General features: G+C 47.3%; 1 protein-coding gene across 2 annotated transcripts in view; it reads right to left on the bottom strand.

Annotated features, from left to right (window-relative positions):
- The window catches only part of ADAMTSL4 (ADAMTS like 4), a 99,162-nt gene extending 86,561 nt beyond the window's left edge, over positions 1-12,601 (bottom strand). The window contains exons 1-2 of one of the 2 annotated variants that reach the window (XM_083715496.1): positions 12,104-12,601; positions 10,327-10,441 (exon numbers count right to left, since the gene is read on the bottom strand). The gene's annotated coding sequence lies outside the window, so the exon portion shown is untranslated. The remainder of the gene's footprint in view (positions 1-10,326; positions 10,442-12,103) is intronic. The other variant, XM_083715497.1, reaches the window with a different exon arrangement.
- Between the last annotated feature and the right edge of the window lie 2,972 nt (positions 12,602-15,573).

Consider the following 15,573-nt stretch of genomic DNA (forward strand, 5'->3'; position numbering starts at 1 on the left):
GATCAATGTCTTTTTCTTAAATAATAATAATAAAAACTTGATGAAAGATTAAGGTGCCAGGGTAAAAATCTGGTTTTGGGAAGGACGTCTAGAAGAGAGTCACAATCGGTTCGCTGTGCTTCGTTTTTTTAGCTCCTGCGAAAAGAGATCTCCTTTCTTTTCCGGGCTAGCTTCAGGCTGACACAGGAAAGGGATTTAAAAGGGTTTGCGCGCAGGATTAGGGCCTAAAATAAAAGGTTGGGGTCTTAACCCTTGGAAGGCTGGTGGTTTCCGGAGCCCACCAGCCTGTGGGAGAAGGAATTAATACAGGCATTCAGTCTCTCTCTCTCTTGCAAAAAAGAATATATATATATTTAAAATCTTGAAGAAACCTTGAGAGTTGCAGAGGTGTCCCAACCCACGCCATTCTAGCCTTTTCAGATGTGGGAGCTGCCTTTAAAAACAGGAACAGGATTGTCTTCAGACAGCTGGGGGTCGGATAATGCCGTACCCTCCAATATTTATCCAATGGAAATAGGGAAATCCTAAGGAAAAGCGGGGCATTCCGGGATCAAATCATAAACCTTCTCTAAATCAGGGATGTCCCTGGAAAATAGGGACACTTGGAGGGTCTGAGAAATGTGTTTTCTTCCTCTCTTGCAACACTAGAATTTGTGGATGTTAAAAAAATGTATTTCGTGCAGCATGGAACTTTGGAACTCCCTTCCACAGGAGACAGCAATAGTTGCACACCTGTTCGGCTTTAAAAGAGGATTAGAGCAATTTGCGGAGGAAGAGAGGGCTATTGATGGCTACCAGTCTTGATGGATATTCTCTGCCTTCACAGTTGGAGAGACATCACCTTGCCAACAAAGGTCCGTATAGTTAAACCTCTGGTTTTCCAGTAGTGATGTATGGAAGTGAGAGCTGGACCGCAAAGAAGGCTGATCGCCGAAGAATGGATGCTTTTGAATTCTGGTGCTGGAGGAGACTCTGGAGAGTCCCATGGACTGCAAGAAGATCCAACCGATCCATTCTGAAGGCAATCAGCCCTGAGTGCTCACTGGAAGGACAGATCCTGAAGCTGAGGCTCCAAATACTTTGGCCACCTTGTGAGAAGAGAAGACTCTCTGGAAAAGACCCTGATGTTGGGAAAGATGGAGGGCACAAGGAGAAGGGGACGACAGAGGACGAGATGGTGGGACAGTGTTCTTGAAGCTACCAGCATGAGGGAGGCAGTGGAAGACTGGAGGGCCTGGCAAACTCTGGTCCAGGGGGTCACGAAGAGGCGGACACGACTAAACAACAACAAATGCTGCTGAATCCCAGTTGTTGAAAGCCACAGTGGGGAAAGGGCTCTTGTGATGGGATTTCCTGTTTGCGGGTTTTCCGGGCATCCGGGTGGCCTCTGTGAGAACAGGATGCCGGACTAGGTAGGCCACTGGCCTTGATCCAGCAGGCTCGTTTTATGTTCTAATGGAACCTCCAGGTCCAGAGGCAGTCTATCTGCGTTCCTAGGTTTCTTAAGGGCATTCGGCTCCCGTGAGAGCAGGAGGCTAGGCTATACGGGCCATTGGCCTTGATCCAGCAGGGCTGCTTCTTACGTTCTCACGGCGGGGCCAAGAAACGTTCTGAGTGAGCCTGGGATTCTCTTTTCCACCGCTCAACAATTCCTGCAGATGGGAGGCTCCCCGTCCAGCCGTGATTGTCCATCTGTTCATTGTTAACCGATGAAGCAATGAGGGCTGTTCTTTCGCTCTCCGTCGAGGGAAAGGGAGAATTTTGAGCGCTCTTCATCGCTGCTGCTGCGCTGTAAAGGAAGGCTTGAGGACCAGCCAAAGCCTCCTTCCCCATGGGGACCGGACGGCGTGAATGCAAACAGTGGTAGGGCACGGGTGCGAATCGAGGGTTAAACAACCTAACACCGCAGCAGCAGCAGCAAACTTCAGAGAGGATGGAGAAGGGAAAGGAATATTCTTTGTTACAGAGCACCTGGCAAGCACACAGAGAGAGACCCATGGCCAATGGAATGAGTAATGGTTTCTCCCATGTAAACACACACACACACACACACAAAATTGGGTCAAAACCATCCCTTCCCTTTGGCTGGGGCGCAGCTGTAAGAGTTCTGTCATTTCACGTGCATGGAAATGTCAAACACACTCCAGGGCTTTTGACTTGCCTAGTCACCAGCGGTGACTCAGCAATGGCTACAAGCGACCAGGCCATTTATGCTTATTATTATTATTATTATTATTATTATTATTATTATTATTATTATTATTATTATTATCTATATACCACCCTATACCTGCAGGTCTCAGGGTGGTTGCAACACAAAATCACAATATAAAAACGCACAATAAAAACATGTTTTAAAAGGGCATTGAATGTCAATCAGCCAAAGGCCTAGTTAAAGAGGAACATTTTTTTACCTGGTGCCTAAAGGTGAATAAGGAAGGTGCCAGCTGAACCTCCCTGGGGAGAGCATTCCACAAATTTTAAAAATTTCCCCGAGTATTATTATTATTATTATTATTATTATTATTATTATTATTCAAGCTAGAAGAGAGTTGGCCCTTTTAAATTTCTGCTTTTGGGGAACAAACAAGTTTCTCCTCCCCAGACCTTGCAGTCAAAGAACTTGATCCTAAGGCTGTGGTGCAGAAACCTCTTCATATATTCATAATAACCAACAGCACACATATAATAAATCTTGTCCGGGAACTTAGTTCTGGCACTGCTTGTTGATGCACAGACAGAAAGAACCTGAAGCAACCCGAGGACACAAAACAGAGGAGGTAGAAACAGCAATCTGGATGACCAAAGGAGATATGGTCCAAAACGTTCAGAAACCAAGGCGCAACTTCCGATTGGCTGCAAGAAGCTCCTGTGGGATGTAAACACAGGAGCAGTCAATGACAACATTCCTAGAGTGTACATGTTAGAACATGGGGAGGGATGTCTGTCTAGCAAGCAGGTAAACTTCCTGGGGACGGACTTCCTCCACATGTGACCAGAGGTGGGTGTGGCCTCACCTGTGCAGGTAAATGATAAAAGCACAGGGCAGGCAGCCATCTCTCTCTCTGCCATCTCTCTCTGCCATCTTCCTTTGATGAGGAAACATCTAAGGATGCTCTCTTGGCTCCCAGCCAAGAGAGGAGATAAGGACTATCTTGCTACAAGATAGATTCTAAATGTATTTTACCTTTTTAAGCTGAATGCCTTCTGGGATCATATTGTGAACAGAACGTGAGTAAACTCTTTTATACTTTTATAAAGACTGTGTCGTGTCTTGTATTTTAAGAGGGAACAAAGGGGAAATTACCAGAGTAATTATTATAGAGGTTCTAGCGAACCTGTGCACATGTTACCGTTGCAAACTAAAAGGGGAATGTTTATAAACTCTGCTGATATTTTGGGAACTTGTTAGCACAAGTTGGATAAGGATATAATTAATCAATATATCCTCTCCTGCACCCCAGAACATTCCCACAGCTCCTGCAGCCAATTGGAAGCCCCGTCGGACATTTGGCTTCCAAAAGAACATTTGAAAACCGGAACAGTCACTTTGGGGTTTGCGGCATTCAGAAGCCAAAACATCCGAGTACCAAGGTGTTTGGGATCCAAGGTACAGCTGTAATTTGTAAATCTTTAAGCCCAAAGGCCGAAAGTATTTTGGTATTAGAAAGGTAAAGCTAAAGGGACCCCTGACCATTAGGTCCAGTCGTGGCCGACTCTGGGGTTGCGGCGCTCATCTCGCTTTATTGGCCAATGGAGCAGTTGTACAGCTTCCAGGTCATGTGGCCAGCATGACTAAGCCGCTTCTGGCGAACCAGAGCAGCGCACGGAAACGCCGTTTACCTTCCCACCGAAGCAGTACCTCTTTATCTACTTGCACTCTGATGTGCTTTCGAACTGCTAGATTGGCAGGAGCAGGGACCGAGCAACGGGAGCTCACCCCTTGCGGGGATTCGAACCGCCGACCTTCTGATTGGCAAGTCCTAGGCTCTGTGGTTTAACCCACAGCGCCACCCGCGTCCCCCCTTTGGTATTATACCAGTCCATAATAGGCAAGGAGCATTTATTATTTTCACAATAATTCCTTTTGGGAAGAAAGGGGTCCTTCGCCCTTCTTGCCTTCTGTTCTGCGCATGCTCTCAAGCGCACTCTTTTGTGCCCCCTCGTCTCAGCGCCCTGTGCAGGAGAACAACCCACGCCAACCCCTCAATCTAGCTCTGGTTCGAAGGGACCACGAGGGTCATTTAGACCAACCCCCTGCAATGCAGGAATCTTTAGCTCAACACAGAGGTTTCCAGGACCAATTGCTGGCATTTTCAGACAAGGCTTGGGAGAGACCTCTGGTCTGGAATCCTGGACAGCCTCTGCCATTACAGTAGACATTATTGAGCAGGATGCATTGACATAGGCCTGCTTCCTCTGTCCTAGATTAAGATCAAAAGTACAGTGGTACCTCTGGATAGGAACGGGATCCGTTCCGGAGCCCTGTTCGCATCCTGAAGCAAACGCAACCTGCATCTGCACGTGCGCGGGTCGCGATAAGCCGCTTCTGCGCAAGTGCGTGACGTCATTTTGACCATCTGTGCATGCATGAGCGGTGAAACCCGAAAATAACGCATTCCATTACTTCCAGGTCGCCGCAGAGCGCAACCCGAAAACGCTCAACCTGAAGCAACTTCAGCCTGAGGTAAAGGGTAAAGGGACCGCTGACCATTAGGTCCAGTCATGACCGACTCTGGGGTTGCGGTGCTCATCTCGCTTTATTGGCCGAGGGAGCCGGCATACAGCTTCCGGGTCATGTGGCCAGCATGACTAAGCCGCTTCTGGTGAACCAGAGCAGCACATGGAAACACTGTTTACCTTCCCGCCGGAGCGGTACCTATTTATCTACTTGCACTGGCGTGCTTTCAAACTGCTAGGTTGGCAGGAGCAGGGACTGAGCAACGGGAGCTCATCCCGTCATGGGGATTCGAACCGCCAACCTTCTGATCAGCAAGCTCTAGGCTCTGTGGTTTAACCCACAGCGCCACCCGCGTCCCTTGCCTGAGGTATAACTGAGGTATAACTGTATAATTGGTTACAGTTATGCCTGAGGTATAACTGTAACCAATTGCGTTGGAGACGCTGTTTTCATCTTCTCCTTGATTCTTTCCTCCCTGTCCAACATACAGACACCCATTGGGCTTTTCTGCCTGTGCTCCCTAAATCACCCTGCGGCACCTGGCCAGGTCTCTCCAAAGGCTCACTCATCCCTTCAGGCGACAGACACCCAGGGAGGCTGCGAAAAGGGGAGGCAAGCAATTCTTCCACTGCGTCGCAACTGCTTTCAACGTGTCAGCCAAACACACACACCCTGGCTCTGCACCAGGGTGGTTTTTTTATACCTGGAAAACATTACCCATCTTTTCCCTCCCCTCCCCTCCTGCAACCTGGAACTGAACTCTTTTTTTTTATTATTGCCAACAGTTGTGCTGGAAGAGGCAGCACGCCGCTTGCAAACCGTGACAAACTGCTCAGCGACTACTGGGCGGTGGAAAGGTGGTTTGCAGATAATGCTGGAAATAATTCCATAAATGAATTTGAAAAATACTGCTGGTTTGGAGGCTCATAGCTCGTTTCTGATTCTCCAAACTGTGCATCAGGCAAGCAAATCATCCCTTATATCATTTCTCTGTCTTCACCGTCACTATATCTACGGAGCAGGGATGAATGACTTCAGGATTTGGCCCCAGAACCTGTGCCAGGACTCAGTCCTGAGCTGTTATATTGGTTAGTTCCTCTAGGCATGTGCGGAGTGCTAGTCCATCAATTCTTGAAGTAGCAGCAATCAAGCTGCACAAACCAGTGGATATGTTTTTCAGCGCAGACATCAATCTAGCAGGGCCATGTTTGCCTCTGCAAAATTAAAAACCTCTAGGGCAAATACAGGAAGTTTTAAGGAAATCTCTGGCAAGGGTTTGGTTTTTGGAATGAGCAACAGCTCAATGATTCTAGCCACAGTTCAGCGACAGCAGCAAGTCGCCTCTGAAGGACTCGTGCAAAGGAGAGACCCTCAGGCTTGTGGCTCGCCATTGTTCCCTACGAAAATTCAACCAGATTTCTCGTTGAAAAGCAGATTCCTTCTGCGCCACGTTTGTGTTACAGCTGTGATGAGGACCTATTGGCAAGGCTCTGTGACATCAACAACACACCTCCCTAACCAGTCTGCAGAAGGAAGGTGTGTGGTGGCCTGTGTGTGATTCAAAGCAAACGATAGAAATATATACGTACTACAGAACTGCTCAGGATAACAAACGCCATGTCCGCAAAACTTGCATTTAAAGCATATGGCTTCTCCAAAGAATCCAGGTAGCTGTGGTTGACCCCTCACTATGCTACAATTCCCAGCAACAAACTAGAGTTCCCAGGATTTCCTTTTTTATAATATTTATTAAGGGTTTTTTGATTACAATATAAAAAAGCAAGCAAGAATATTACATATCATAACATATTTTCTTATCTCCTTTGGACTTCCTCGCATCTCCCGCTCCTGCGTTCCAAATTATAAAAATTAAACCAGCAATTTATCACCTTATCTCCATCCTTACTATCTAATTTTCCAATGTTATAGCTTAAATTTTAGATACGTTTATTTCACTCCTTAAAACATTAAACTTAGCCTAATCAAGCATCCTGCTTAACATTCATACAATTTACAATATTTTTGCAAGTAAGAGTTCCCAGGATTTCCAAGTGGTGAGCATGTTGTCAAAGATTCAAGGGCTACATTTCCAGAACAACCACTGCTTAAAAACTGGGAGAATCATCCTTAACTTCAGCAATGTTAAGCGGCGAAACAAACACACATAAGGAATGTTGGTCTTGGACCCTTTTCTCAGTGTTGATATATCACTTTTCTACGTGCGTTGTACACTCCAGCATCGCAGCCAAAGCTTTTCTCTGGGCAAAATCCCACAGCCAAACATATATGCTGCAACTATATACAAAAAGCCTGGAACTGCTAAAACATCTAATCCCGAAACGCCCTCGGAGCTCAAGGAATTCGCCGCCACAGTGGAAGGTTCTCGAGTGATCTCCCGCCAAGCCACAAAGCCACAGATACCCGTGAAAGATTTTCTATTCTCCTTTAAAACAAAACACACACAAGACAGGCAGACAAAAGGCTTTTGATATAAGTAGGAGCTTGGCGGACGGAGCGGCGCTGGGAAGGATCAATCTGGGGGGCTCTCCCCCAGAAGGGAATTCCAGAGTGGCGGGAATCATCGTGGAAAATCACCGGCTTGATCTCGTTTGCGTAACGAGATGGGAAGGGGCAGGTAGGTGAAGGAAGGCCACCAGAATACACGAGACCTTACCCCTCCATCTCATGCAGAACCACCCCTCTGTCTTGGGCCAGACCCATTCTGTTGTCTATGTTCTAGTTATCTCTAGGCTAGATTACTGCAACATGTTTTATGCGGGGCTGCCCCTAAGGACGGTTTGGAAACTTCAGCGGGTGCAGAATTCGGTTGCTCACCAGGGCTAGATGGTTTGAGCATATTGCACCGATCCTGGTCCGACTGCAGTGGCTGTCAATTAGTTTCTGGGCCCAATTCAAAGTGCTGGTTTTGACCTCTTATGAGGATCAGGACCCCAATACTAGGGCAGGCATATGAGATTTCAAAGGCAGAATTGACGTCCGTTGGGAATTTCTGGAAAGCGGCGCTTTTTCTAAGAAAAGCTTGACAACTTTGGGGGTTCCCTAAAAAAAAGCTCAGCTATTGAAACACGCCAAACAATACTTCAGGGACTGCCTCTCCCCATATAAAACCAACCCAGACCCTCAAATCTTCTTTGTGTGCCTTCTCCGCAAGAGGTCTGGAGGGCAACAGCAGGGCCTTTACTGCAGTGGCTCCCCACTTGTGAAATACTCTTCCAAAGAAGGCGCACCTGATGTCTTCATTACTTAGGTGCCAGGGGAAAACATTCCTCTTCTCCCAAGCCTTTGGCAAACAATCTCTAGCCTTTTAAACTGTATTCATTTCATTTGTTATTATGACTTATATATTTTTGCGTTTTCATATTGTAAACCGCCCACTGATTTTCGGATGGAGGGCAGTATAGAAATTTAATAAATAAAAAATAAACTAAATTCAGAACCATCTCTCAGACTTTGACCATGCTTGTTCAGAACCCCTCCTTCGACTTTGGCCACACCCATTTAGAACTGCCCATGTCTTTGGCCACACCCATTAGAACTTCCCCTGTTTTTGGCCACACCCATTTAGAATTGCCCCTGTCTTTGGCCACCCCCATTCAGAACCATGCCTCCATCTCTAACCTTCATGGCTTTACACATCAGGAGTAAAACCGCAATTTTGGCTCAATTAGTGACCAATGAGTGGCCTGCTCCCATAGGACTTGCTGAACTCGGTGGAGTTGACTTTTGAGTAAACATGCATGGAAAATGCACTATGCAATCACTTAAGCCAGCTGGGTCGGCCCCAAGACCTTGTTAACATGATATTGCTGGTGGTAAACAGTCTTTCTCACAAACACAAACCCTGTCGCTTTCTTCCACAGAGCCATGGATGAAAAGAATGCCAAATATTTGTGTGTGTGTGTGTGTGTGTGTGTGTGTGTGTGTGTCTCCCTCCAGCTCTGAAAAAGGGATAGTTAATAATGGAGCCTTTGACAAATGCAAGCAGACATGCTTCCTCTTTTGCTCGGCCGGATTGGGCCCAGATAGTCAGGTGTATCCCAGAACCTGAGATTTCAGGTCCCCAACCTAGGGGCAGCCACTGGAGACACAAATGCAAAAAGATCGGAAAGCTTTCTCACTGGCTTTAAAAAGAAATCCGTTGCAAATAAGAATATTTTATTTTAAAAACGGTTTGCAAACTGATGCTGGAAATGGTTCAAAAGAAACTTAAGAAAGGCTGGCAGGGAGGGGAATGCGAAGCCGAGATAAAGTGGCAGGTTCACTCAACTCTTTATTAGAGGGATTTTTATCCGGCCCTTTAAAGGTTCGATAGATGAGTGAAACCTCCAGGTGCAGTGGTAGTCTACCTCTGCAGCACTGGGCAACGGGGGGGGGGGGGAAATACGAGGGAAGGGAGCTGCTTTCCTGCTTTGCTTGTGAGATTCTTGGAATCGTCCGGCTGACCATCACCCGAAGCCTCGCTTTGGGCTCAGCGAACACCAGCGATCCAGCAGTTCTTGGACTCTTATATAAGAATGCAAGTACTGTACGCAAACGTCTCCACCTACTTTCTCAGGCTTGGATGGAAAAGTACTTGGGGGGGGAGAGAGGACGCACCCCCTCACACACACATATTAAAATCAGCTGCTTTAGGCTTTCCAAAGCTCTGCGGAATGTCATTCTCTCCCCTATCAGGTTACTAACCTCTGGCGATCAGAGGAGAGACAATGGTAACGAGAGCACACCATTTGACAAGGCGCTATAAAAAGGGGGCTTTTGAAAAAATAGAAAACTCAGTTGTGCGGAGTGCACGATTCGCTCGCGAAAAGTTCGCAAGTTCTGTTCCCGGAATCTCCAGGTGACGACTCTCTGTCTGAAACCTTGGAGACAGTGTTGGTAATACTGAGTTCTAGGTAGGGCCTGATTCTCTGCAAAATAAAATTAAAAAGGCCATTTCCTCTCTCCCTAAAAGGGCAGCTCGGTTTGGGAAGATCTGCATGCGATACGACTACCTACATTACAAGCCCGCCGTCACCGTTCATCTACCACACTGAACTCCTTCCCCACATTTATCTCTCTTTTTTAAGCATTCTCTGTCGTGGGTGGTCCGAAGCCAAAATTATTCAAAACGCAGAGGCACGAGGAACAAGGGGGTGGGGAAGGAAAGAAAGAAGAAAGTCTCATTGATTTAAATCGGAAAGATTTGACTCGCCCTCTGAAGCCAACAGGACTTAAATTGTCCCGAGCCACTGCTGGATCGCACCCAAACTATTTCCAAACCACGATGTCATCGCAAGACATGAACGGAGCCCCCTTCTCTCCCCGCAACCCAGTTTTAAAAACTTTGACATAAAGTTAAAACAGTCCACAGTGGCAACCACCACCATTGCTGATGGGGCGAATTCGGCCCTGGATATCATTTCGGTCTGACTCCTCAGAAGACTGTACCTCTGAGCATCTGCAGAGTGCTCTCCCCGAACTGCAAAACAAACCACAATCACCCTGCACCTTTCTCAACCACAGGGTTGACCTCAGCCACCTTTTCCTTGCCCCAAATTTAAATCAAGCGGGTAAATAAATAAAACCACAATTGATTTTTTTTTAATTTTCTTTTTTTGCTTAGTTAAAAATGAAAGTCCACTAACCTGCTGGCCATCGGTTTGGAGTGAAGAGCTGAGTTCAGAAAAACAGCAGAGGCAGGTAAAGTCTTGGCTGTAGGACGGACAGATGGACGCCTGTCTTTTTAAATGTGCAGGTGATCTAGCGGAAGGAACATACCGTAGATGGATGAGGAGGAAGAGTAAAAAATTTGGGGAAGCAGAAGGCGGAAAATTCAGGAAGGCTGTCAAGAGAGGAATAGCGTGTCTCCAAGGTGGAAGAGACACAAACTTAGATTTTGAAAGGGGGTCAGGAAAGGAAAGCTAAGCTCAGACAAGGATGTCTACACTGAAGTGAGAGAACAGGGAAATGGACATTTCGGTCGATAGCTCCAGACCTAGACGAGTAGGAGAGAGAATAACAGATTGGCTCCGTAGGAATTACCAACACCACAGAGCAGATCTTAGGATTAAAGACCCCAGGGAGCCTGGTCTAGAGAGTGACAAATCAGTCCCATTTCGCTCATTTCGCCAGTCTTAAATTCCGCATTCCAATCCTTGTGAAAAATTCGCCACTGCTTGAAGGAGAATTTCTCCTGAGACACACATTTCTGCATGCAGTTTTAATTCACATGCAAATTCCCCATATGTTTTCATCCGTACGGCATCTTCATGAACGCATGCATTTTTGGGAATGCACATGTGCATTTTGGTGTGCGTTGTTCTGTGGGAGAATCGCCTTTTGAAATTTGCAAGGGCGCAAATTTCAAAGACTAACCAGGTTTTGAGAAGCGCAAACTGGGTAGCTCCTCGTCAGAATGCAAACGGAATTTAATTGCCATCCCCAGGGCTGCAACCCTACTCAGAACTGCCCCTGGACAGGAGCACATTCGACGGCAGTCCGACTTAGCGGACTGCTGGAGCGATGGGCAGAGAATCGGAGCCGTCCAACGAGGGATGGCTGAGGATAAAAGAGTTGGATGCGTGGATGGAAGAGCAAGTCAAGCAGAGCGATTGAGTGACAGGCAGGCGGAATTTAGAAATGGGATATGGGGGCAAGTGAGGAAATGTGGGCAGAGGACTTTGGAGCAGATAGAGAGATGACCATGGCAGGAAGGGAGGGAGATACAGAGATTCGGTGAGATCAGTTTAGAATCTGGACATTTAAGGTCCGATATCCGCCCCCCTTTCTTTCTTCAGACGGTTATATAGTCACGCAATTATCACGTCAAACTTCCCACCTGCCCTTCCTCATTGCAACAATAACGTGAGTTTCGTAAAGAGCTGCTTTAAAAACAAAACTCTGTCTCGCAGGCGGCAGTTAGGAAAAACAGCGTGAAACCTTCGTGAAGGTATATTGCGCCCCACCCCAACCGAAATACCAGCTCAGAATAATAATGACTTGACAACTTTCCTGAATGCAAGTAAACGGAAGGGGGATGTCAGTGACGAGGGAAGTTCCATTGCTTTACAGTGGTACCTCGGGTTACAGATGATTCAGGTTACATACGCTTCAGGTTACAGACTCCGCAAACACAGAAATAGTACCTCGGGTTAAGAACTTTGCTTCAGGATGAGAACAGAAATCGTGTGGCGGCAGCAGGAAGCCCCATTAGCTAAAGTGGTGCTTCAGGTTAAGAACAGTTTCAGGTTAAGAACGGACCTCCGGAACGAATTAAGTACTTAACCTGAGGTACCCCTGTACTTCCAAAGTTATGACTTTTTTGGGAGGTGGGGGAATGTCTGCAGTGTCCCCTGCCTTGAAGTCTTCCTACTCTAGCACCCCAGGCTAAAGCTGCAGAGGCAAGCGAAACAAAAGACTCACCTGAGCCCCTGGAAACAGGTGGAAGTTCTCCTGGTGTAGCTCTCCTGCTTTCCCTAACCCGATGGATTTCTCTCTCTCTGCAGAGGGCGTGGGGTAGTGATGTCTTATCCAAGTCTGTTGTTGCTGCCGCTCCTCCTCTCCCAGCCTCTTCCAGGACGGAGCGCGTGGCCGGGCTGCAGATTTTTTAGGGGACCCCAAGAAGGGCTTGCAAAGAGAGATTTCCCCCTCCCCTCTTTCCGCCTCCCTCCTGGACTCTCTGCACCTCTGCTGGTGGTCCCAGAAAGTCTTGTTTTCCTGGGGAAGCGGGAGTGAAACTTGGGGGCTGATCTGGCAGGCAGAGAGCTGAGACTGTCTCTTCTCCGCGTTTTCTGCCCCCCTCCTTCTCCTGCTCGGTCACTTCACCCCCAAGCCACCCCCCTCCCTGGCCTCCTCTGGCCCCTTCCCCTTTTCAGATTCATCGATCCTTCACTCTTCCTCTCCCTTCCTCGCTCTGGCAACACCTCCCTCCCTCCCTCCCTCCCACCACGCCCCCCCAACCCAGTAGCTCCACCCCTTTCTCTGCTCCTGGCCAGCCCTCCTCCCTTCCCCCCCTTGCCAGGCTAATATATAGCCCAGGGTGGTGCTGAGGATTGGGGGGGGGGAGAGAGAAAGGAACCCCCCCTTCTCCCCACCATCAGAAACAGAAAGTAAAAGGAATGGGCGTTGGATGGAACAACTTCAGGATAAAAACTGATTGGAATCTGGTTGGAAGGGAACAGCTGGGTGATGGCTCAGAAGCACAGCTAGATTCGCATCCCATAATGATTGCTTGTAAATGGTTAAGCAGGGGCTGGGATTCAGCTTAACGCTTTAAAAAAACCCCATTGCAAATAGTTTTTAAAAAAGCATTGCTTGTTTTCCATCCCATCCCAGAATGATCGCCCGTGAGCACTGAAGTTGAATAGGGGTTGGGATTCGGTTTAATAGTTTGAAAACCATCGCGGACAGCTTTTAAAGCCATTGCTTGTAGTTCCTGCTCAGAGTAGGCCCATTGAAGTGAATGGATGTGGCTAAATTGTTGTCTGTTTCAGTCGGTCTGCGATCCTGTTTAAATCAGCCCATTAAATCAGAATACAGTGGTACCTCGGGTTACAGACACTTCAGGTTACATACGCATCAGGTTACAGACTCCGCTAACCCAGAAATAGTGCTTCAGGTTAAGAACTTTGCTTCAGGATGAGAACAGAAATTGTGCTCCGGCGGCGCGGCGGCAGCAGAAGGCCCCATTAGCTGAAGTGGTGCTTCAGGTTAAGAACAGTTTCAGGTTAAGTTCAGACCTCCGGAACGAAATAAGTATGTAACCAGAGGTACCACTGTAATGAGGACTGGAACCTTAATTGTAAAAAGGCCGAAGCTCAGATGGTGGAACACCTGCTTTGTATGCAGAAGGTCCTGGGTTCAGTTCCTCCGACAGCTCCAGGTAAGGCCTGAAAGCCTGGAGAGCAGCTGCTGCTGCTGCTGGTCAGTGTAAACAATACTGAACTAGATGTACTTGTCAGAGATGCAGCCCATTGACTTCAATGGAGTAAAGTGAAGACGTGCCCATGAATTTCATTGGGTCTCCTCTGACTAGGACTCGCATTGGCTACAAGCCTGCCCAAATTATTATTTCCATAGATTCCTCCCTCTCCCAAGATTCATTTGGGCATAATTGCGCTGCTGGTTTCTGCAGATGGATTTAACACAAATCTTTCCAAACAGATGGTAGTCTCTCAGGACTTGTTTGCCAACCGCCTTCTCTCCCACTGGGGCAAATAAAGAACCTCATTGTCATCGAGGTTGAAACCCAGGGCTGCATTCACACTACCCAATTAATGCAAAAAGAACATAAGAAATCGGTCTTTGGAACTCCCTGCCTATTGATGTCCATCAGGCACCTTCACTGTGCACTAAAAACATTTTTGTTCAGGCAAGCCTTTACAGCCATGTGTTATAATCAGGTTTTAGCTTAACAGTTGCTTTCAACTGTTTTTTTAAATATGGATAATTTCATTGTTTTGTTTTGTTTTGAGGTTTTGGTTTCCTTTCAATCAATTGGTACACAAATTTTATGAAATAAAACAGAGTACACCTCGCCTTCTAAAGAATCCTGGGAACTGTTTTTGTTGTTGTTGTTGTGGGCCCTGGGAGCTGTAGCTCTGTGAGGGGTTCCCAGAATTATTTCATTTTGGGGAGGGGGTGTGTGCTTTAAATGTATGGCCTATGAGCATTCCTTGCTGGAGGTGACTCTTGAGAGTCCCATGGACTGCAAGAAGATCCAACCTCTCCATTCTGAAGGAAATCAGCCCTGAGTGCTCACTGGAAGGACAGATCCTGAAGCTGAGACTCCAATACTCTGGCCACCTCATGAGAAGAGAAGACTCCCTGGAAAAGACCCTGATGTTGGGAAAGATGGAGGGCCCAAGAAGAAGGGGACGACAGAGGACGAGATGGTGGGACACTGTTCTCAAAGCTACCAGCATGAGTTTGACCAAACTGCAGGAGGCAGTGGAAGACAGGAGTGCCTGGCGTGCTCTGGTCCAGGGGGTCACGAAGAATCGGACACAACTAAACAACAAATGTGCATTCCTGCGTATTTATTATTTGGAATGTGATAGTAAAACCTGGAGGGAAACTGATATGCCTTTTAAGGGGAGAAATAAAGTGTGTTCTCACTGCCCCAAAAGCTCAGCATATTTGGGTCTGTGCCTCTCTGCATCATTCGGAAGACCGGCTCGTTTTAAAGGATGGAATTTGCGCCCACAAGTAACGGCCACCAATTTAAGCAGCTTTAAAAGCGGATTAGGCCAATTCGGGGGGAATAAGACCATCAATGGCTAATAGTCACAATGGCTGCATGTTACCTCCAGGATTTGAGACGAGGTGCTTCTGGGTACCAGTCACTGAGGGTCACAAGCTGGGAGAGAAGGGGTGTTTTCTACTTGCTTGCAGGCTTCTCAGTGAGGTATCTGCTTGAGAACAGGATGCCGGACTCGATGGGTCCCCTTTGGCCCTGATCCAGCTGCATTCTTATGATGATCCAGAAACCGCAAAGGAGAAAGAAAGAAAAAACAGAATTTGGGGGCTGCATTCTCTGTATGCAGTCACGGGAGACAGGAAACACTATTTTCTTCCTCAAAAGGAAGGTAATAATAATTATAACAACAATAATAATAATAATAATTTATTTGTACCCTGCCCATCTGGCTGGCTTTCCCCAACCACTCTGGGCGGCTTCCAACAGATATAAAACCACGATAAAACCTTTAAAAAATTCCCGATACAGGGCTGCCTTCAGGTGTCTTCTAAAAGTTAAAAGGTAAAGGGACCCCTGACTATTAGGTCCAGTCGTGGCCGACTCTGGGGTTGTGGCGCTCATCTCGCTTTACTGGCCGAGGGAACTGGCGTACAACTTCCGGGTCAGTGGCCAGCATGACTAAGCCGCTTCTGGT

Source organism: Podarcis gaigeae (assembly GCF_964106915.1).
Source record: "Podarcis gaigeae genome assembly, chromosome: 16".
Classification (NCBI taxonomy): Eukaryota; Metazoa; Chordata; class Lepidosauria; order Squamata; family Lacertidae; genus Podarcis; species Podarcis gaigeae.